We start from the raw sequence: 25043 nt of genomic DNA on the forward strand, positions 1-25043 counted from the left end.
CTCTGCTGATCACGTTTCGGTTACATAAGAGGGAACAATTAGGTTGCAATAGCCATCATTAGCAGGTTGATGGTGAGATTTTGGACGATTTAAAAATTTTAAAGTCGTACTCCTGCATTCTCTTTTTGAAAGGTCCCTAAATATGTGATCAATTGGCATGCTGAACCCTTCATTTAGATACATTTTCAAAGCCACTGCCCGTATTCCACAAACCTTCTAGCTGAATTGCCCCGCTGACCTCATCCCTGTGCGTACGTACATCCATATTCAGGCACAACACATTTCACACTCGACTAGGCTCGGCGTTTAATGTTTATATTTCCCCAGTTCAGTTCGCTCCTAGTCACCGGCCGTCCCGGGCATCTCATCACCACCGCCGCCATCTCTTATGCAAATAAATAAATAAAAAATACGAGCGTTCCGATAAAAACAATATTTTTATTACACCACAATTATTTCCAATCTGTCTCACAGCAGCCAACACGCTGTTTGAGGCTTGATCGGCGTTGGCTCTTGTGTGCGTTGAGTGCAAAAATGTAGTTTAAAACACGCTCGCACAAACACCACGCCGTACTTGTGGTAATTTACACATGAAGCCATAAAATAATTTTAATGGAATCTAGTTAATGAAAGAGCCGAGCCTGGCCGGCAGTTGATACTTCCTCGTCCCTCTCGTGTCCATGGCGTCAATCGTCAGCCTTTGGTCAGTCCAGCCGATATGCTTTTGTGAAATTGATGCAGCACTCGTTGAGTTGATGGAATTGTAACAAAACGGAAGTGCTACCTGTAAAACGATATCCAATAACCTACTCTCTTTCACCGACGGGTTTTAAAGTGATTCCATAAGAGCAGAAAAGGCGCAATTATTCCAGAGAGTGTTGGGTACAATACACAGTGTTTTGCACACGCAACTTTCGACGAGGCTCCTAATTAAAAACCGGATGGGCACATGTCACTGACGACGATAGGCCACATGTTGACTTGGTCCGACGAAACGTATAATTTGGACCTGCTGTCTACCCCGGCGAACCGTGTGCCAACAACGCAGGACTGCTGAACTGCAATGATGCAACAATTTAGCAGGAACTGGGCTCACTTTGCATATGTCGCATCTAAATTGAACCCTGCGTTGAACCTTAAAAGGCGCTAAATATTGAGCGGAAAAGGGCTCAACTCGTCGTTATTGTGAACGCGCTAGTCTCATTTTGCATTGAAATTTACTAAACTGCGAACCAAATTTGATTAGTTTTGCGAGCCAACATCGTGGTAAATTTCAATTGGTACACCTAGAGGGTGACGATTCTCGAGATTTTCAATTTCCCGGGAATCGAGAGTTGAACTTGGCAATTTCCCGGGAATTCCCGGGACCCGGGAGTTTTTTTTACTACGCCAACAGTGTAAAAAATTTAAAATAAAAAGTAATAAATGTGTTTCTTTTAAATGAATTCAGTTACTGTTAATTCATACTAATTCTATGAAACGTTAGTTTGAACAGCCTCATTGTTTTGAGGAACTCGAGGAACTATATAAAACTTTTGATTATTTTTTTTCTGAATCTGCAAAAACTAAATCGTTTCTTGAGTTTTTTAAGACTCAAAATTGTAGTTTAAAATATTTACGAATCTTAATTCGCACTGAGTGATTTTTCAAAAGGTTCACAAACTTGTTATTAGATTTTTGTAAAAAAAAATAACTAATATAGCTTATATATAATTTCCCACTATCGGGAATTTTGCATTATGATAAATAACGACTCAAAACAACAAATTAAATTGTTTTTTAAATTTTTTAGTTCAACATTAAATATTCATTGAAAAAATATTTACAGTTATCAGGAAAACCCAAATGTTCACAAAAAACTAGATTGGATTGCTATGCTCAAGAGAAGATATGGAAATTGAACTTAACTTGAAAAAGCTTTTCCCTTTTACAAATAATTAGAAAAAATAATATTTGAAAATAAAACATTTGATTTCATACCTGGGGTGTAACTGCTAAATAATTTTTAAGGTAAATTTTTGGGTCCACCTTTTTTTGGCTTCTCTAAATTATAGTTATTGGAATTTTTGACAAGTTAAAATTTACACTTTCTGAATAAGAAGATTAGAGAAACATTGGTTTATTCGAACTTGAACATCGAACATTGGACATTCAATGTTCTAAACAATTTTGAATTTTTTAAATGTTTTTTTCTGATTAGTTCACATAATTTTGCTTCGATATTTATAAGTTTAAATTTCCCGGGAATCTCGACCGAATTTCCCGGGAATCGAGAGGTCCAAAAATGGTCAATTTCCCGCTCGGCACCCTCTAGGTACATCCAAATAAAAGGTTACTGGCAGTTTACGTGTGAGCATCACTATTGACGGTCGGTTAACACATATTTCGTTGATTGCATTCTAAAAGGTTGCAAATTGGAATGCATAGTTGACCGCATTAAATTAATTGCATTACATACCCTGCTATAGTTTACGGCCATACGAGTTTTGCGCATCGGGCACATATTTTTAGAAAATGTTATCATTTATGAGCTGAAATGATGAAAGTCAATTGCAACATAAACATAAAAGCACTTCGATTTTGGCGAAAAATGCGTTAAAGACGCCGCTATGCTTTTATAAAAGTTTCTCTAAACTAAGGACCAAGTCTAATAAATTTATCAACAACATGACTAACTTAATCCACATAAGTGATTGATGCCTTCCTCACTCTCGACTCTATCCATGAGTTACACCAAAAGCTTAGTGGTAAGAGTAATTAACTGAATTCCGACTTTTAAGAATCAAATATGAACTAGAAAACTAGATGCTTCATCATTGCCAGGGTTGCCAGAACTTCAATTTGAATGATGAATTAAGAAGCTCTTAGATTTTCTTCAAAAATATTCAGATTCAGCTTTAAAAAAGCTGATAAGTATTTTATAAACGAGAACAGCTTGGTATACGGTAATCAGGGCTTGAAAATTGAACTTTTAGACCTTAAGGGTCCAAAAAAACATTTTTGTTTAAATAATTCCCGTAGTTTTAAAAATACTAAAATAAGTGTAACAAAATCTCGGTGCAAAAACTCTGGGTGATGTGCACCGTTAACTCGAGTATAATACGACAATTTTGACCTAAATCAGTTCAGTCTGTGTTAAAAAACTGATTGACAATTTTGGTCACATACAGATGAGCAGTTCTCTAGGATTTCGGTCATTCGATTTTTTTTGTATTTTTTAATCCGACTGAAACTTTTTTGGTGCCTTCGGTATGCCTAAAGAAGCCATTAGTTTGTCCATAAAATTTTCCATACAAATTTGGCAGCTGTCCATACAAAAATGATGTATGAAAATTCAAAAATCCGTATCTTTTGAAGGAATTTTTTGATCGATTTGGTGTTTTCGGCAAAGTTGTAGGTATGGATACAGACTACACTGAAAAAAAATGATACATTGTAAAAAAAATATTGTGCTTTTTTTATTTAACTTTTTATCACTAAAACTTGATTTGCAAAAAAACACTATTTTTAATTTTTTTTATTTTTTGATATGTTTTAGAGGACATAAAATGCCAACTTTTCAGAAATTTCCAGGTTGTGCAAAAAATCTTTGACCGAGTTATGAATTTTTTAATCAATACTGATTTTTTAAAAAAAAATCGAAATATTGGTCGCAAAAAAATTTCAACTTCATTTTCCGATGTAAAATTAAATTTGCAATCAAAAAGTGCACTAGTGAAATTTTGATAAAGTGCACCGTTTTCAAGTTATAGCCATTTTTAGGGAACTTTTTTAAAAATAGTCGCAGTTTTTCATTTTTTTAAATAGTGCACATGTTTGCACACTTTTGGAAAAAAATATTTTTGAAAAGCTGAGAAAATTCTCTATATTTTGCTTTTTCGGACTTTGTTGATACGACCTTTAGTTGCTGAGATATTGCAATGCAAAGGTTTAAAAACAGGAAAATTGATGTTTTCTAAGTCTCACCCAAACAACCCACCATTTTTTATTGTCGATATCTCAGCAAGTAATGGTCTGATTTTCAATGTTAATATATGAAACATTTGTAAAATTTTTCGATCTTTTCGAAAACATTTTTTTCAAATTTTTTAAACAAAGACTAACGTTTTAAAAGGGCGTAATATTGAATGTTTGGCCCTTTTGAAATGTTAGTCTTGATTTGAAAATTTTGAAAATATTGTTTTCGAAAAGATCGGAAAATTTTACAAATGTTTCATATATTAACATTGAAAATCGGACCATTACTTGCTGAGATATCGACAATAAAAAATGGTGGGTTGTTTGGGTGAGACTTAGAAAACATCAATTTTCCTGTTTTTAAACCTTTGCATTGCAATATCTCAGCAACTAAAGGTCGTATCAACAAAGTCCGAAAAAGCAAAATATAGAGAATTTTCTCAGCTTTTCAAAAATATTTTTTTCCAAAAGTGTGCAAACATGTGCACTATTTAAAAAAAATGAAAAACTGCGACTATTTTCAAAAAAGTTACCTAAAAATGGCTATAACTTGAAAACGGTGCACTTTATCAAAATTTCACTAAAGTACTTTTTGATTGCAAATTTAATTTTACATCGAAAAATGAAGTTGAAATTTTTTTGCGACCAATATTTCGATTTTTTTTTAAAATCAGTATTGATTAAAAAATTCATAACTCGGTCAAAGATTTTTTGCACAACCTGGAAATTTCTGAAAAGTTGGCATTTTATGTCCTCTAAAACATATCAAAAAATAAAAAAAAATTAAAAATAGTGTTTTTTTGCAAATCAAGTTTTAGTGATAAAAAGTTAAATAAAAAAATCACCAAATTTTTTTTACAGTGTATCATTTTTTTTCAGTGTAGTCTGTATCCATACCTACAACTTTGCCCAAGACACCAAATCGATCAAAAAATTCCTTCAAAAGATACAGATTTTTGAATTTTCATACATCATTTTTGTATGGACAGTTGCCAAATTTGTATGGAAAATTTTATGGACAAACTAATGATGCAAAATGGCTTCTTTAGGCATACCGAAGGCACCAAAAAAGTTTCAGTCGGATTAAAAAATATAAAAACTAAAATTGAAGAAAAAAGACCGATTTCGTAAAGAACTGCTCAGATACAAATTTGTTCAGTTTTTGATTTTGAATTTTTATGTTGATGATTTTTCAAATCTTGTTTAAATGGAATGAAGAGAACTTTCTAGAAAAATAGTTAAAGAATGAAAAATAAATAATTGATTGAAATTCCATTACAACTTCAGATCAAAACTGGAGCAACTAAACTTTAACCAAATGTGCTCAAATTTCCAGGCTAGCCTTTGGGACTACAGTGCTTGAAAATTCCGGTTGATGCATTCGAAATAAACACTTTTGTCTTTTTCATATATCCGTGAACCACACTTTTGTGTTTATATTTGTGTGTGTATGTGCGTGCGGATTTTCATGGAAGTCAAAATTCTTGCCAAGTTTTCTCAGCACTGACTGGTCCGATTTTAGCATGGGAGGTTTCATTCGATCTGGTTTGGTGTCCCATAGATTGCTATTGATTTTTTTTAAGTTCTGCAACCCTGTTTCGAGATATTTTTAAGCTTTTTTCACAGATTATGAAAAAAACCTTTCCTTTTTGAAAAATAAAGTTTCAAGATCTAGCAACCCTGTCTCGACATATGAACACTTAAGAAAGAGCGAGTCCACGAGCAAAGCATACCCATCTCGCATCGACCTCACCAATCTGCCTGAAATTTTCAGGGGTTGTTTGTACATATAAAACTAGCATCTGGCCAAAATATGAGCACTCTAGGTCAACGGGAAGTGCGGCAAATCGGGACACAAAGTTTGAAGGTTCAAAAACGACAAAAATCTTAAAAAGGCTATAACTTAGGCAAAATTCAACTTAATTTCAAAACTCAAAATGCATCTAAAAGGGCTTAAAAAATGCAACAAAATGCAGGAAGAAGCATCCGAATTGGTTAAACTTAAAGGGAGTTATTGGCATTTAAGTGAAAAAATAGCATAATTTTCAAACTCAAATAAAAAAGTGTTCCATCCAGATGTCAACTCGGTTCGACCTGCAGCTTGATGGGGACATCTGAGAATACCATCTGAGACTAAGAACGCTTTGGGTATGGCAGTTTAACATATTAAATAGACACTTTTACTTTTAGTGAATTTTTTGGGTGTTCCAGATCCCATTTTCTGGAGATATTTTTATCATATTCGTGTTTCTGAGCCAATTTCACAATAGAAACATGCATAAAAATGATTATTTTCATCCATTTTAACCCTTTAAAAAATGGAGGTTGAAAAAAATCTTTGATTCACATTTATTGAAAATCAAGTTCATTTCCAAGGATACTAGAAGATACCAGAAAAAAACAGCTTCTTTTTTTAACTTTTATTTTTAATGGGTTAAAATGGATGAAAATAAACATTTTTGTGCATGTTTCTATTGTGAAATTGTCTCAGAAACACGAAAATGATAAAATTATCTCCAGAAAGGGGATCTAAGGGGTCCCCCGAGCATAAATTTACAACCAAAAAATTCACTAAAAGTAAAAGTGTCTATTAATCAACGATGCCAGATTATTTTATGGGAGATCTGTATTTTCTTAAAAATAAATCTGTATTTTATCTGTATCATGTCAAATTCAAAGCCATAGATGATTTTTTTAGACTTTTAACAACAGATTTAAGCATTTTAATCATATTAAAACATAATTCAATTACTAAATTGTTGAAATTTTTCAATCAAAGCATTTAAAAAAAAATCTGTATAATACAGATTTATCTGTATATCTGGCATGGCTGCTATTAATATGTTAAACTGCCATACCCAAAGCGTTCTTAGTCTCAGATGGTATTCTCAGATGTCCCCATCAAGCTGCAGGTCGAACCGAGTTGACATCTGGATGGAACACATTTTTATTTGAGTTTGAAAATTATGCTATTTTTTCACTAAAATGCCAATTACTCCCTTCAGATTTAACCAATTGGGGTGCTTCTCCCTGCATTTTGTTGCAATTTTTAAGCCATTTCAAATGCATGTTGAGTTTTGAAATTCAATTGAATTTTGCCTAAGTTATAGCTTTTTTAAGATTTTTGTCGTTTTTGAACCTTCAAACTTTGTGTCCCGATTTGCCCCACTTCCTGTTGACCTAGAGTGCTTATATTTTGGCCAGATGCTAGTTTTATATGTACAAACAACCCCTGAAAATTTCAACAGATTGGTGAGGTCCATACGACGTCCCATATAAAGGGGTATGCCCTGTTCGTGGATTCGCTCTTAAGTGATATTTATTTATGTACATTTTTTAGGCCGGATCTCATTTAAATGTATGTAAAATATGCCCGAATCCATCATTCGACCCATCGTTGGTTAGGTAATTGAAAGACCTTTCTAACAAATCTAAAAAATTGAAGATCTGGCAATCCTGTCTCAAGTAACGACCACTTAAGTGATATCTCTGTTCTCTTTTATTCCGGACCTAAAAGGAATAAGATTAAAATTGTATCCAAACCTAGATCCAAACCCATCATATCACTTATTGTTGGTTAAGAGTGAGGAAGGCATCAACCACATAAGTGGATTAAGTTAGTTTTTTTTAGTTTGAGCGGGTTTACCTCACTAACATTTACTTTTTATCAAATTTTGAGAAAAAATGTTAAAACGCTGGACAAAAGAGTTGATAATGTTCAAATGTTGTGCGTTTGTTTTTGTTTAACACTGAAATTTAAAAACGAATTCCGAAAGGCCAAAACCACCGACTACGCCAGTACAAAAGGGCGCCAAAACCCAATCCTCGTTGCAATTACAAAAATCAGCAACCCTTTCAGCGTGCCACTCGTTTTCACCTGAACATCGCACCTCTCGGTCTTATATTTTAATTGGAACAATATCCGGTTCTCCACGGCGCGTCGCACAGCAAAAGGAGTGGATCCTTGTTGCACACGACCATCAGCGGCGACACCCTCCAATGTCAACGTGATTGCTGGTTGTGGCATGACACCATGAACATGGCGGGCTGTGCCTTACTGGGCCCAGTACGGCGGCCAAGGACTTCAACCGGCTCGAATCCGTGCAAGTGTGAAGATAAATTTAATTCTCGCACTTCTCTTTCGCATTTCTCGAACTGTCTGACTATTCTTCTGCTTGTTTTTTCTTCTTCTTCTTCTTCCTTATTTACTGGTATTTTTTGTATACGTTTCATTAATTCAATGCAATCTGATTGTGTGCACAATAATGCAGCTTACCTCGAAGTTCTGGGGTCTGGTCTGGGCCGTTGTTGTTGGCTGTTGTGGTGGCAATGAGGGCCCCCGGAATCTGCTATAGAGCAGAGAAAATACCAAAGATGAGGACAAAATGCGAAGAAGTACCGCTTCTACTCTCTACCAACCCATCGTCGCCATCAAATGTTGCAAATCGAGGAGGAAACTAGACAACAGCGTTCTGTTGACAAGAGACGCACCTTCAGGCCGCAAGGCAAACAAGTGGTTTTGGTTAACCACCAGCAGGCAGTGGCGCGAAGAAAGGATGGATCTTTGCTTTGAATTAAGCTTTGTTGCGACCTGCAATCAACCGGGGAAGATTGGTTTGTTCGTAAACGCAACAATGTTGCATAAAGAACTGTGATTAAGGTATGTTAAATTGAAGGATTTTAAAGAGCAAGTTGTGTGTGGATTTCAGGTCTCTTCATAAAATATTGTGTTTAACGTGAAATACCATGCAATGAATGTTAGGATGAAGCAAAATTAGCAACATTTAGCCCAGGTGTGCTGAACTCGAATTTTAAATATGAGCTTGATTAGTAACGACAGGAGCTGGGTCTTCGATTTCGAAGTATAAACAGGATTTAAGGGTGCACAGCAACGAAGGAAGTTGTTGTCATCTTATACCAAAATTGTCAAACTTACGGACCCAATCCTGCAACTACGGGATTGTAAAATTACTGAAACTTTGCTGTAAATTACTTGGTGGATAGTACTTTAGGGGATGACTATAAAAATATTTCGATAGTACCCGTAGTTTTGAAGATACTAAAATGTCTGTAACAAAAATCTGGGTGCAAAAGCTCTGGTTGGTGTGCACCGTTAACCCTTGAAATCGTTGCTCTGGATTTTATCGAATCAGTATGTGTACAGTATGTAAAAAAAGTATTTACACCCCTTGGGCACTATGCACATTTTGTGATGAAACTTGTAAACAATTAAAAGTTTGACAGAAACCTAGTACTACGTTTTGTTCAGGAACTCATGCCAACAATTTTGCTACAAAATGCTCATGAAAAGATGTTTTCCATAAAAAGTTCTATAACAAATACTATTACAAAAATCAAAAAAGGTGCAGAAAAAGTTTGTACACCTTTTGAAAAATTTACATAAATAATGTTATTTGTTGACAAATGTTTATTTAGCAATTCTATGGTAATATATTGACATTTAGTTGAATTAAAAGTTTTCAAAATTAAGTTTAGATAAGTTTTATATAGAATTTCCAGAGTTATATAAACTTTTATACTAAGTAGTTAGTAAACATTATATTCAATCCAAATTTTTTTTATAATCAGTCAAGGATGCCATCAGTTCGTAGACTTGATTTATGGTGATTTGTCAACAAATAAATTTATTTGTGTTAATTTTTTGAAAGGTGTACAAACATTTTTTTGCACCTTTTTTGATTTTTGTAATAGTATTTGTTATATAACTTTTTATAGAAATTATCTTTTCATGAGCATTTTGTAGCAAAATGTTCGGCATGAGTTTCTGAACGAAACGTAGTACTAGGTTTCTGTCAAACTTTAAATTGTTTACATGTTTTATCACAATATATGCATAATGCCCAAGGGGTGTAAATACTTTTTTTACATACTGTAGATTTTGATCGGATTGTTCTAGAGATTGTTTCGAGGTACTCCGATTTGGATGAAATTTTCTGTTTATTTGTTTATAAATGAGATGATATCATGTGACTCATGCCAAATATGAGCCTTCTACGACAAAGTGACGTGAGGAAAAGTGGATATTAAAATTTTAGGTAAAACATAAAAAAATATTTCAAATTACGTCCCAAGCGCTTCTCTTGTCAGTATTAATAATTGCAGCACATCCGAGAACACCCAAAAATGTGTTACAAAAATTAAAGCGGCCAGCCCTACTGTGTTGTGTTTACCGCAGAGAGGATTCTGAGAACGGATCACATTTCTCAGAATCTACAGGGGAGGATATTTGGCATGAGTTCATCTTGTACAGACAAACAAACGCTGAAAGTTTCATCCAAATCGAAGCACCTCGATTTGACCTCCTGAACAAAACGAGAAAAATCTACAAAAACTGCCTTCTAAATATTTTTTTGTTGGAGATGGACGAGGATGGACACTTGGACACCACTTAATGATTAAAAATAAAAGATCATTTATTTGAAAGTTTTTACCTAAACATTGCATTAACTCGAAAGCGGGTCTGTGCGGGGGTGCCACATTGATTGTTGCCCGGTAAAATCAAAAGCATCTGAGAACGTAACACACTGTGCTCCAAGGCTACGCCCTTACAGTCCTTACAGTCACGCGACCTTTTAAATTAACAAAATGCTTCAACTCGAAAACGTTCAGTTTATCAATTATTCACAAAAGTACTTATTGTTTCCAAGTTTAATTTTATCTAATCTGATCTAATGCAGTCAGCCTTTCGGAAGCAATCTGGAGAATGTTGGGGCGATAACTTCCAACATCCTTCTTTTCTGAACGGCCAGGCCAACTGCATAAAGTTAACCGCAAAAATGATTCGTTGAATTCGATCGAGTTTGAGCATAAATGTTACAACAACAATACAGGCAACAACAATTTAGACAATTAATCGTTTTGATACCAAGTTTTTTGTTTTTCAGCCATCAAATGTTTGGAAGCTTTGGTGGATTTTTGGTAAAAAAAAATACGAAAAAAATGTAAAACATTTTTCAATTTAAAAAACTGCTCTGCAAAGGCATTGAAGATTGGGTAAATTGTTGCTGAGATAGCCTATGGAATAATAGCAAACAGAAAAAAATTGAGGTTTTCTCTACATCACCAAAATGGCCCGAATTTTTATTTGTAACGACAACTCAGCAACTTTGCGTCTGATTTTCAATGGCAAAAAAAAGTCGTAAAATTTCCGATCTTTCGAATAAATATAATTTTAAAACTGTAAAATCAACCCTTATACAATAACTTGTGCTGGCCGACGGGTGAGCATCCCAGACCACCAGTCCCAAGTTGTGAGTCAGAATCCCATATCATTCCATCGGGCACCTTATGTTGGCACATCATGTTAGTTATGTTAGTTACAAAATCCCAAACGTAAGTTAACTGACAACAACTCGCTGGCGTTGACGATTGATTACACAAAGTTAGCGCATTTTTTCCAGTTTTTGCAGAGTGGGATGCAACCAGAACTCCCCACTCCTCACTAGCCAGGGTGTGTGCAATGACGAAACGCGCGCACTCGCGCGACTTAAAGCCTAAATAAACAACATAAATCATTCGATTCATACCTTGTTATGACCTTATTGTTATGCATCGCTTATAAACACACGTTTTCATATTCCGGACGATTTCCAGGTTCCAGCAACTCCTCCAACAGCAAACAACCACAATCCACTCAAAGTGGTGTAATATGCAAAAAAAAATGATTTTCTTCGCGCAGAAACGTCAGCGTGGCAGCACACACACACACACACACACACACCTCTATAACGTTGAAACTCCGCGGAGTTTCTCTCGGTGGGGTACTGTCCAGTAGGCAGGCAGAAGAAGGTCGCCGGACGGGGACAGAACCGGGGCAGGACGGCCGGCAACGGGGTTCACTGGACCCGTCGTCGTCGTCGTCTGAATGATGTTGAATGGTTACAATGGAGCTGCGTACCAATACAAATGCACACACGCACTCACACACTCACACACTTTTATGCGTCAACTACTTTTTTTTTCTTTCGATTTTGCTCTTGTGGTTTGCGCACTGCTTTTGTGAGTATGTGTGTGTGAAATTGTGCGTGCGCGTGCGGTTATTTCGTCTCACATACGGTACCACAATTTTCCTTACTTTTATTGTGCACGAGGAATACAGCAAAAAAAAAATACTCGGAATTTTGATCTCTTCGGCCAAATATTGGACCGCTGGCACTATTAATTCACAAACACTTGCTCACACTTTTTTGCTTGGCTCTCTCAGCTTGCGCAGCATCCAACCCGATTTTCGCTTTCCACCAGATGTCAACTTCACTTGGCCCCACCACACTACTGTTTCGGCGAACTTTCGGCAAAACCACCTTTGGAGACACTTTGCTTCTTGCCGAGTTTCCACCCAAGTGTCCATTAAACAGCTGCAACTCTTTTTCCTTTGCGTGTGAGTGTCCGCTCGGACAAGTGAAACTTCATCCCATTTTAGTGTCCACCATTGAGATCCGCGAGCTTAAGGGGAACCCTTTTCCAGGTGTGGTTGTTAAGGGTGGTCCAGGTTTTTGCCAAGTTTCGTTCGCAACTTGACAAACTTATTTGTCCCCAAGTTTAGTCAATGTGGCAAGCTGGGGTTGCGTAAAATATGTGGAACGCAGATAAAAAAAAAAAAACAAAAACATTAAGATCATACAGAAATTTTTCAGTACAATGGCCTGCGGAATGACATGTCCTCACAAATACAGCGGCACAGCCCAGCCTATCGCATGGTACTTGAAATGATTCTTATAATAATCTTTCACTTTATGAACTCCAAACCAGTCCGACACTCGGGGGATCGCGCTCGCTCACTCCCAAGCACGGGTTCCCGACGCCCGAAAGAGACACAGGATCCAAAGTAAACGACACCACCAATACACGCACACTCCACAACAGCGAAAAAATGTTGTGTGCCCGCGGCACGAAACTTCCTTCAACCGACGACGACGATCGCGAGCGAGTTCGTGGACGATCGCGCAGATCGACCTCCTGTGCAGAACTGAGCTGGCCGGAGCAGGAGAAGAAAACTTGGAGCCTTCTTTCAAGTGGGATCGGTACGGAACGAGAGAGAGAGAGGCGAGCTTTCGCTCTTCAACATAAAGTGGGAGCTTTCGGGTTCGTCGTTTGCGCTCTCGGGGGTGAGATCGCTGCACAAGTCTCTTGCGGTTGAGTTGTTCGATCCTGGTTCCCTGAGAGTGAGGAGATATTCGATTTATTGAATTTGAAAGTCCTTGACAAATTTAAATGATGTGGCATCAATGTAGGAAAACGAGACCCATTTAACCTCTGCGAACGGTACTTGAAGTTTACGCCCCTATTACGGAAAGGGTCTACAACGCAAAAATGTACTTTTGCGTTGAAGTTATACCACCAAAGCAATTCTCTACGAAATCGGTCGATTTTGATCATTTTTATTTTTTGTATCTTTTCATTTGGCTTAAACTTTGTGGGGTCCTTCCCTATGGCCAAAAAAGTTATTTTGTGTCATTGGTTAACCCATACAAAACCATACAATTTTGGCAGCTGTCCATACAAAAATGGTACCGTCATCTGGGGTGAATCGGGACTACAGTCTGAATAGGGACAGCAGTGTTTAGAGTACTTAAAGGTTTTAAATTTGGAAATGGATGTACACATTTTGTTGGTCTGAGTCTGTTCTATCCGAAACCAACCAGAAAAATCAAAATATTGTGCTCTAACATGGTTAAAACTGCTGTCCCAATTCGCCCCATGTGTCCCAATTCACCCCAGTTGACGGTACGTAACGTTTGTAACTTTTGAGTGTATTTTCTGATCAATTCGGCGTCTTCGGAAAAGTTGTAGGTATTGTTGAGAACTATTGAGAAAAAATAGGTACACGGAAAAACAAATATTCACAAAAACTCAATTTCCCAAAAAATTAAGTTTGAAAAAATAGTGCTGGCTCCTTAGTAGTGGCTCCGTTAGTGGCTTTTAGATCGTTTTTTTTATAAAATTTTTTTTTTATCAAGACTAACATTTTAAAAGGGCCAAACATTGAATATTACGCCCTAAATCCTAAAAATATAAAACTTCAAGGGGTTACATGGAGAGGTTCCCGTGGTCAGAATGGAATTTAGATTTCAGGGGGTAGCACTGGGGTGTAGCCGGATTAAGACCACCCGAGTGCAGATGGTTGCTTAAGGGGTTACATACATGCAGAAAATCACAAAATTTCATATTACAGAAAATTTATTAAATCCACTTAAAATATGATTTTCAATCACTCCTGAAAGTTTCATGAAGATATTTCATGATTTAACTGAAGTTAGATACGATTTAAGCTCAGAATTTTGCCATGCGCAAAGCCAACTGTCTAACTTTCTGAGCGTTTTTCTCTGAACACCAAGTTGATTTACGGGTGCCACGACATCTCGAGATGGGATGGACCAAATTGGCTGAAATTTTGGGTGAAGACTACCAAGACATGTCCCGTGTGCATGACGAAGCCTGATTTTGAAATTTTGAATTTTAAAAAAAATACAAAAATCAAAAACTGGCGATTTTTTATATGAAAAACAGAAAAATATTTTTATCTTTTTTTAAATAAACTTTTTGAAAATCGGCCTTCGTCATGCACACGGGACCGGTTTAACGAGTCTTCACCAAAATTTTGAGCCGATTTGGTCGAAGCAATGTTGAGATATCGTGGCACCCGTTTTCTAAAACTGCTAACTTCAAATAGCTATATCTCGGCAATGATACAACCAAATGTCTTCAAATTTGTTTTGTTAATAGATGAAAATGTATATTTTAATGCCCTGAAAACAGATTTTGAAAAAAGTTTAATTGTGTGCTCAAACCGACCTCTGACATTTTTGCCGATTTACATGTATGTAACCCCTTAAGAAAATTCCGTAGCACTTATAACCAAAATTTACAATTTAATTTACTGACAGGGAATCCACAAAAATTCAATTGTGTCGATTGGAGCATGTTCAGGAAGCCCAAATTGAAGAAACTAAAACGTTTACAGACATTAACTTTAAAAATATCGAGTTGTGATATCAAAATATTTGAGAAAAAAAAATGTTTTTTGCATACTAATGGTGACGCATGGTGTTAAATAAAAATGGGGAATACATTATTTCATTTACTGTTTGTAAATTACTCCTTTCTAACAGTTATGTTTGTTTTGCGAAATGTGTGATTGACAAATGTGATGTGATTTAGATGACAAAAAATGAGATATCTTGCGGCCCCAAAAGTCCGAGCCACGTAGCCTAGTGGTAACGCTTCCGCCTCGTAAGCGGTAAGGGGTTCAAATCCCCGCTCGGACCAACACAACTGGTGATCTTTTCCCTTCAGGATTGGATTGCTTAGTAAAGGGAAGGTAGTGTATCGTCACAAACTGGACCTTATCAACACAGAAAAAAAATGATGGTAATATTCATCAGGAATTGGTGACAGATTTTGTGGCAAAATAAATGATGAATTTTACCTCTAAAAATGATGAATTTTCATCAGTTTTTGATGAATATTCATCAGGTTCACATTTTTACACATTTTTTAAGTAATATTACACAAAAAAAGAGGTAGTATTCAACCTACCAAATTTTCAACATTCCAAAATTCAACTTTTTTTTGCTGTGAAGACACCTTAGGAAGACAACCTATGGAATGTTAACATTAACAACATGTTAACATTAAGGTGATTAATAAACTGTCACTGAATCCGCTTTGTAAATGCCGGCCCCGATACTCTTCACGGGTGTTCCCCTCAGGAACAGGGAAAGATTTACTTACAAAAGTAAGTGAAATCCCAAGTAGCACTCATAACTTGTCGACTGTTGAATAATAGTTAGACAATTGTTTTTGATAAACATACGAGAAAAAATCTGAACATTACTTAAATAACAGTTTGTTTCACTGCTTGTATAACTGACTTATGTAACTATCGTGTTTTGTGCCACAAAAGTTTTAAAACACAGTCAACTTCACTCTTTTCCAACTTTAAAACACAACATAGTGAAAATTCTCACCCATTTGGGAGGTTTAGAACTCGCTCCTTACTCCATTCAATTTGCTGATTTACACTGTTTAAACAACTTATTTTGGAACACCTTCAATAGAAACTTGCTTGCTCACTTCCGTTTGAGATATTTATCCCTTGATTTCAATCGAAAACGCTTTTTATGAGCTGTAATTAAACGCCAAAATGCTGATATGCCAAAATGCTGTTCCCTCATCTGCAATGTTTTCCTCGAAAACAGTTTGTTGAATAAGAATAATATTGCACTGTTTGTTTCACTGCTTATCTAACATTGTCATGTGACGGCATCTTCTGAAAAATAGGCGTGGCCAGCCATTCTATAAATAACCTTAGGTTTTCTCGCTTTGTTACACAAATGTTATCGGAGAATAGGTTATATAACTTATAATCAACAAACATATTCAACTTGACATTGCGTGTTTTTAGGTGGTGTAAATTTGTACGTGAGGTATTTAGAGTTTCAATAATGTTTATTTATCGAAGATTGCAACAATTTTAATTGTTGACCGATTATTTATAAACATATCGCCGGTAAAAGCTACAAAAAATATCAGCTTACGGAGTTCATGATAGAGAACAAACAAATTAAAACCACACCAATTTTCAATGTTACTCCTTGGTACGGTAATCGAAACGACAGTTGAAACGGTTTGTTATAACAAAGTTACATAATGGAGTTATAAAAACTGACTTGAGACAAACTTATATAACTTAATTTCCAATGACAGCCTTTTCTGGAGTTAAGTTGTATAGCTCACTGCTATATAACAAAGCTGACAGCAGCCTTCTTATTGAGGTTTAGGCCAGCTTGTTTACTATGAAGCCTCGTGGAGAGATGTGGAAGCGCGCCTGGACCTGCCGTGGAGATAACAACAAATCGTCGAAGTCATCGGATCGAGTCTTGGGAAAGACGAAGTTCGTCAAAAAAGGAAAAACTAAATGTTCGCCATGAAGAGGGTTTCACAAGAATCACAGTAAGAGAGCGCGAAAGGATTGTTGTTTTTTTTTTTCATACAATTTCTATTTTTTCTAAATAAATCGGGCAGAAACAAGCGTACCAAAAGTAGTCAGAGAAACTATTCTTATTGGCTTCGTCGTTGCTTGAAATTCTAATAACAACTGTTTGTTTACATGTATGTTGGGTAACGGTTAGACAACTGTTTTCAATCTATCTTTCCTTTTCAGTGTGCGCTTTGATTTGACAGCACAGCCTTTAACCACGCCCCCTTTTTTGTTGAATCTCTTGTTAGCTAGCACAGTGTTGTCAAATGACCGATTCTTAGCGAAGCTACACCAAAATGTCACATTTTTCAATTTTCAATGTGATTTTTGATATGAAAGATTTCATTTTTATTATGATTCAATAATTGCAATGTGCTTTAAATGCGTTTTCTTACCTCAAAAGCCAAAAATATTGACCAAATATGGTCTGAAAGCCATTGAATGGGAGAGGAGTTTTTTCATAAATCTGCTCCTTTCGTTGTCCCGTCACGAAAAGAAATGGCTGGCAAAAACTCAAATTTCAACCAATTCGTTCAGTTCAAGGAGCTAGAGATTCATTTTTCAATTTGTGATAACGTGTTGAACAGCAAAAGTTTTTTTAAATCAAACTGGCAAAACTGTGGCGATTTTTGTAGTGTGCCTTTTAAAAGTCCAGTTTTACGATGTTGTCCCGTCACGCTACATTTTTATTTCAGGGGAAGCACAGGTACTATATAATTCATTCTGCATGATATTTCTTTGTAGGAAAATCAATTATCTTTCCAAATATTTAATAACATTGGGGGGTTTCTTCTTTTATTTTGCCACTACAGCCAAAACGCTGGAAAAAACTTGGGATTTTTTTGAAAAGGAGCCGAAGAATCGGTCAAATACATTTGTACAACTTACTCTGATAACTTGCATCTTATTCTGGCAAGTTATACAACAGAAAAAGTGCGCTTTTTCCAATGCACAGGAGTTGTAGAACAAGTTGTGGTAACGAGGCCGATCGGTTATACAACCAGTTAGGAAATACGTTTATCTGACAAAGTGTGTTGCTTGGGATTAAACCTTTTTTCAGAAAATCCATATTTTTCCCAACATTATTTTGAGTCACACATATTCTTAATCAAGCGCACATGTTTTTTAACGCATATAATCTCTTAATAATACATTGGATTTTCACCAAATTTCTAAATATTTTTAAACGAGCCCAAACATGGTAAATATGAATCTAAACATAGGAAAATGATGCATTTTAATTTGTTTTCAATTGATTAGACTTCTAATTCCATTAACATTTTGAAGTTTTTCGAAAAAAAATTAATAAGATTTTGAAAGTTAGCAATATTTTTTTCTATTCTATTTTCCGTTGAATATCTGGAACTCAAACGAAACTTTTTTTTCTTCATAGCATCGTTGAATTAAAATATGTTTATATTTCATAGTTGTAGTTTACTCGGGTTCTTCAACCGATCAAAATCTTGCTCTTTTCAATTTGATCTCGCCTGAGAAAAAGCACTCTAGTCTCTCTTCCAACAAATAGTTAAAGTCAAATTTTTCTCTCTCTCCAATGTCTTAAAAACCTTTCTCACACATTCGATCCAACCCACACAGGGACCAGCAATGCAAAGCCGAAAGCTCAAAGTAGTTTATAAACCTTTTCGCATAGCTGTAGATATGTCTCGCGGCGACAAAGCACAACAACGCACAGCTCTGATCTGCTCGCATACCTGGCTTTTCTCTCTCGCGCTCGACGAGACCCAAATACCATTGATCTCTCATCTGCTACTCCGCCGGACTCTCCATGTCTCTCCTTTATCGGCCAGTTTGTTGTGTTCCATCCGTTCAACTCCTTTACGCTACTTCTTCGCCAACACTTGACGAGCGCTAACTGTCTTTCTTCGACACTTTCGTTGCACACTCTCCAATGTGATGACCATACGATCGCTTTCTTCATCGTCCGTTTGAGTTGCAGATCGTACTCCTTGCGCTACCTCTCCCAGAAATTCCTTTGAGAAGTTTTGCGTTATGGGCTCGCTTTCTGTCATAATTTTACTGATCCTTTCAAAATTGATCAATCAAAATTGCGGAAGCAAGTTCAAACTTCTTACGCAACTTTTTCTTATCTGTTTGCAACTCGAGCCAAACATTCTCATATTGGCACGATATCGACCAGAGTGTGATTTTTTCTTGTTGTTGTTTGCTCTTGTGGCATTCCACTCCCGTTGGATAAATTTGCCTATAAATTATGCACTCTGTGTGTGAGCCGGGCTGAGCTGAACACGACGATGTGTGTAAAATGTGAGTAACCGTTGCGTTGCCTTGTGGGGTTCTGGAACGGCCAGAATCAATATCAGAGCAGGAGCATTAAGACTAACGGCAATTGTTGCACATTATCAAATGTGGATTCAATGTTTATGATGTTTGTTTGAAATCAAACTTGAACAATAATTGCTTGATTATTGTTTGATTGTGAGGCATTCACAAAAAATCAACAAAAAACATTTATCAAAACTTACGCAATACCATGGCAGTTTTCTAATGCTTACTAGATAGGAAAACCAGCAAGCTTAGTACAAGAGAGCACAGAGGCATCGATATGTGTCAAGATTAAAAAAAATTGAATTAATACTTTGTGAATCTTCTCTGATTACACTGCAGACACCGGGTTCAGTAAAAGTTGGTCGTTCGAAAGTTCAGATGCCACAGACCACAATATGTACATCAGATTATATTAAAACTTCAGATTGTGATGCCAGCATGTTAGGAAAAGTTCATTTTTTCCATAACCCAGCTATGCACGGCGTGTTTTCTGGGCAACCTTAAGGAGAAAAAATAGTCATCGCTACTTTCAAAAGCATCTTATAGGAAATTTTCTCAGCTTTCCAATGCTTCTAAGAGCGAAATGTTTCATCGGGAAATTTCTGAGATATCTCTATTTTAAGTTTTTTGGTTTTAAATTTATATTTTATTTATTGAAAACTTTATACTAACAGTTCTGGAAACTTGTCAAATGATGTGTTTCATGTGTCATTTACTCATCAAAATGTGCAGAATAAGGCAAGAAACAACTTTGATGAAGGTTGCAAACCGCTAAACATTTTTAAAATGAAGTTTTAACCGAATTTTTGAATATGTGGGATTTATTCAGAAATCAAAATCATAAAACTGCATTAAAATATTATTTTTACAAGAACAAATAGATAATTACATAATTGTTGTGTACAAATAACACCGGTCTGCTCTGATTCAGCTTGGAATTAGCTGATTCAACCGATTTTTTACAGGTTTCAGATTGATAGGGTATCACAAGATTTGTATCAATAAATATCATATTTTCTTAATCAAACATTAACCAGTTCTATGGATACAAAATATGTTTAATACTCGAAATTGATTTGCAAACTACTGTTGCAAGCTTAAGGAGAAATACTTTTCATTAGTATGAAATTATTGTTTTAGTTTTTTTTGTATTAAATGATCAAGGAATTAGCAATATTTTAGAAGTTTATAAGACTGTCATCTTCAATCTGGTCTTTAAAAAAAAAAATTTCTTGATTTTTGTTCAAATAGTTTGGAATGAAAGTTTCCGTTTGATTTTTTTTTGTTAAAATAATAAAATAATAAATGATATTGTTCAAACAAAAAAAAAAACGTTTGTGACGGTGTTTTCAGCATTCTGAATTGGAAGACTTGAGTTTTAATGTAACTTTGAAGTGCATTTTCAACAATAAACATTTTATAAAATTTTATAATTATTTTATTCTCATGAAAATATGACTTTTAAAGCTTGCAACAGTAGTACATTTTCGATTTTAAATCATATTTGTATTCATGTTCCTGGTTAATTTTTGCTTAAGAAAATATCAAATTTATTCATTAAAATTCAATAATACCATTAACAATCACAAACCTGCCAAAGTTTTGGCTGAACAAGCTAAATCAGAGCAGACACGTGATATTTGTACACAAAAAATGTTTAATAATCTTATAATTCTTGTAAAAAATATATTTTTACATTGGTTTATGATTTTAATTTCTGAATAAATCCCATATATTCAAAAACTCAGACAAAACATAATTTTCAAAATGTTTAGCGGTTTGCAACCTTCTACAAAGTTGTTTCTTGCCTTAGTCTGCACATTTTGATGAGTAAATGACACATGAAACACATCATTTGACAAGTTTTCTGAACTGTTAGTATAAAGTTTCCAATAAATAATAAAGAAATTTAAAGCCAAAAAACTTAAAATAGTGATATCTCAGAAATTTCCCGATGAAACATTTCGCTCTTAGAAGCATTGGAAAGCTGAGAAAATTTCCTATAAGACACATTTGAAAGTAGCGATGACTATTTTTTCCTGAAAAGTTTGTTCTAGAAAACACGCCGTGTATGATTTCCCTAGTGGCTGAAGCTTGAGGTGATATGTATGCTTTGGAATTACTTTTTATCGAGTGTGATTGTTTTTTTTTTTACACAAGTGTGCGTTCATCTCTTGGAGTAGGTTAAACACTTCTTATTTTAACACTTTGTTTTATGTTCTTCCTGACATTTCGTCACTCGTCGATGTTGACTATGGTACTCCTACTTGTTGATTTGTTGATGGCTGCAGCCAGCTCTCGTGTTCTTCTGTATGCCCGAGCAGGGGTAAATAACACGGGAATACCAAATTTTGGTATTACTTGGGCAAATAACAGGGACCAAAATATGCCCTTGGTTGCCCAGTAATAGATGGTAAAATACCATGAAATCATACCAAAGTCTTGTATGTGGAAGGGCACAACAATACCAAACCATGTTATTCCAAGGGTAAAATAATACCTCAAAATAAAACCATTTCAATACCAAGTTGAGGTCTTCTGGATTTTTGAACATTGCTTGAATACCAAAACTTGGTATTGCCATGGTTTTAATTTTAGGTATTCCCGCGCCCTTGGAAAATCATATTTTGGTATTCCTGTGGTCTTCCACATACATGATTTTGGTATGATTCCATGGTATTTTACCATCTATTACTGGGCAACCAAAATCACATTTTGGTCGCTGGAATTTGCACAAGTAATACCAAAATTTGGTATTTTCATACCATTTTTAGTGCAGCAGTTGCAGTTAGTGAAAAAACGGAAATGATCCATATGCAACAGCCAAATCTACTCACCTGATGGTTCCATGTTGTTCTTAGTGATATCCTTCACCACACCGAATGCATTTGTCATTGATGAACGGCCTGTGCTTGAAGTTCTTGAAGCTTCTGAAAAATAACAAGATTGAAAAATAAGTGTTATTAAAATGAAACTGGATTGAAATTCACCAAAATTCAATAATCATTCGATTGACTCATTTTTCAAAGTATTGGGTTATCCCGACTTAGAGAAATTTCAACGATTTAAAAAAAAAAATCTTAATGGGTATATAAAAAAATGTTAAAACCAGCTTTAAATTTTTTTTCAAGTCATTTTAGCGCAAAATTTATTATCTTGTCCAAATTGGTAAAAAAATCCCATAGTTTCAGAGAAAATTGATGAAACCTTTCAATACCAAAATAATACCAAAATGTGCCATCCTGACTTAGAAAATTTTCCACAAATTCAAGTCATTTCTTTAGGGGGTATATCAAAAATTTTTAAAATCAAGTTTGAAATTTCCGGTTTTCAATGAAAGCATTCGCTTTGAGACACCATTTTAGCGCAAAATTAATTATTTTGTCAAAATTGGTCAAAATTCTCCCATAGTTGCAGAGGAATTTGATAAAACACTGTAATACCAAAAGAATACCAAAATGTGGTGTTCGACCATTGACAAATTCTGCAATTTAGCAATATCAAAACAATACCTTAAATTGGTATGATACCACATTTTGCTCTTGCATAATCCTTAAGACAAATTTCAAAGGGTCCAGGAATACCAAAATTTGGTATTGATACCAGAGAAAGGTATTATTACGCATTTCCCTTGTTATTTACCCATGCTCGGGTGCTGCGTCTTTCTTTGTTATTGTGATTTATTTCTGAAAATAGTGCACACAAATTTTGAATTTTGAATTTTTTTTTTGCTTTTTTTTAATTGGCCGGCTCCATGGCTTTACCCAACTCCGCATCTAGGGGTCGTTAAAGTAGATTGTTTAAGAGCGTTCTTTTATTACGTAGCGTAGTAACTAAACATTTGGTTTTATATCAATCTACTGTAGAGTATGTGGAAAACAAGCAAAAAATTTAAAAAAGGCATAAAAAACACTCAAAAGGCTAGAGACCATGTTAGGAGGAGGTGGAATAAGCTAAATGCTATTATAAACAATCTAAATACAAACCATATAAATGCAAATTAAAATACTAAAAATTAAACAAGAAAAACATAAAATAAGGAAAGTAGAGCTTTTCGTTAGGCAAGTAATGTTCAAAATAACTTCCTAAACACGGGCACAATAAAAAAAATTCAAAACAAAATTTGGGCACTAAAGCGTTGATGGTTACGTTTAGGGCGTTCAATTTTCCCGGGTTTTGAATTTCCCGGGAAACGGGGAAAATATTTTTTAAATCTCGGGAATTCCCGGGATCTCGGGAAATTTTTAAAACAGTCATAAAATCTATGTTTTCATTATATTTGTTATGTTTTTGAAGCTTAAAATCATAGAATTATCATAATAATATTAATTGGTGATAATCTACACTTCAATCTTAACAAGGACGGCAGTTTTCGAAATCAAATCAAAATCAAATCATTATGCAATTTTTTTTAATAAAATAGCTGCCTTAATTCGATACATTTATCTTGATTTTCCAATGAGTTTGATGAAAAATAATTTAGAATGATATTACTTTTTTAGTACTTTTTATAAATTAAATAGAAAATATTTGGGCCAGTAGGTATTTTGCGGATCTGTAAATTAAAATTTTGACAATTTTTTAAATATTCTATGTTTTTAACTGTTCATCAATTTCCAGAAACAAAATCTGAATTTCTAGACCAAATATTGATTTTTTACAATTTCGGGAACTCTAGGGGAATTCCCGGGATGGACGCACTAGTTACGTTTAAGGTTTAGAATGTCAAACCTTAAAGACAGCTTTTAACTTTAATGTTCATCACAAAAATTTAAAAATGGTAGTGAAAACCATTTCTAATTTAATCATAATCGTAATAATAAACAAAATAAATTCTTCAGAGTGCATAATTGGCAAAGGGAGCGCATGGTCTTAAAACAATCTTCGGAGTGACAAGTGATTTTTTTTGTGCCTTTTGTTTCGCATTTTTGTCGTGAATTGTGTGCTGCGAGGAGAAGATTACCCTCTGAAAATGCAGCGTCATCAGTGCATAATTGGCAAAGGGAGTATTTTTTGTGATTTTCAAAGCCCTTCCTATATCATCGTTGATCGGAAGGCTCGACGTCGGGTGGATTGTGTTTAAATTTTTCGAATAAGGTTTTATTTTTTTGCGGTGAAAAAGCCATTTCTATACAATGATTGAAAGACGCACTGACATTTTGGATCGTCGAGTTAATAGTGGAGCAAAATAACTGTGTGTGAGTGATTTTGTGTGTTAACCAGAAAGACCTTCCCATAGCATCGTTGCTCGGAAGGCTCACCGACGGGTCTGTTATGAAAGTCCTCCCCATAGCGTCGTAGCTCGGGAGGCATCGAAAAGCCAATACCTTATCCTACTAAACCCAAAAATCACGTGATGCTTGAAGGAGATGCTGTGGATTCAACGGTCTCAAGCGGTATCAACAAGTATATAGCGAAAAACTATGTGCTTGATGAGTCTGCAACCTCAACTATCGGACTAACATTCCTCCCTTTCGTTGAACTGCAGGCTTCTTGGGAGGGCGCCGGTATTGACTAATAAAGTAGGGATCTTCAGAGGTTAAACAGTGAACGAATGGTTGGCTCCCACTGATCATTTTTGATTCATTGTTTAACTTCAGCTGATCTGTCAATAACGGAGTAGCAGCTCATTGGCAGTCAACCATACTCATGCTCATGCTCATGCTCAATAAACAAAATAAATTCTTCACGGAAATTTTTCAATGCACAGTGTAATAAAATCCAAGGTGGATCACGGGCAAAATAGGTATGACAGGATTTTCACCGAAAATTTTATTCCGAA

At 35.4% G+C, this 25043-nt stretch overlaps 2 protein-coding genes across 3 annotated transcripts in view; one reads left to right on the forward strand and one right to left on the reverse strand.

Moving 5' to 3' along the window:
• Positions 1-12927, reverse strand: part of LOC120429954 (F-box/LRR-repeat protein 7-like) — an 82818-nt gene extending 69891 nt beyond the window's left edge. Inside the window, exon 1 of the mRNA XM_039595047.2 lies at positions 11505-12927. The gene's annotated coding sequence lies outside the window, so the exon portion shown is untranslated. The remainder of the gene's footprint in view (positions 1-11504) is intronic.
• LOC120422359 (atrial natriuretic peptide receptor 1-like) overlaps positions 1-25043 on the forward strand; it is a 258080-nt gene that overhangs the window by 126725 nt on the left and 106312 nt on the right. The window lies entirely within an intron of this gene.

This window comes from Culex pipiens, chromosome 3, assembly GCF_016801865.2.
Source record: "Culex pipiens pallens isolate TS chromosome 3, TS_CPP_V2, whole genome shotgun sequence".
Classification (NCBI taxonomy): domain Eukaryota; kingdom Metazoa; phylum Arthropoda; class Insecta; order Diptera; family Culicidae; genus Culex; species Culex pipiens.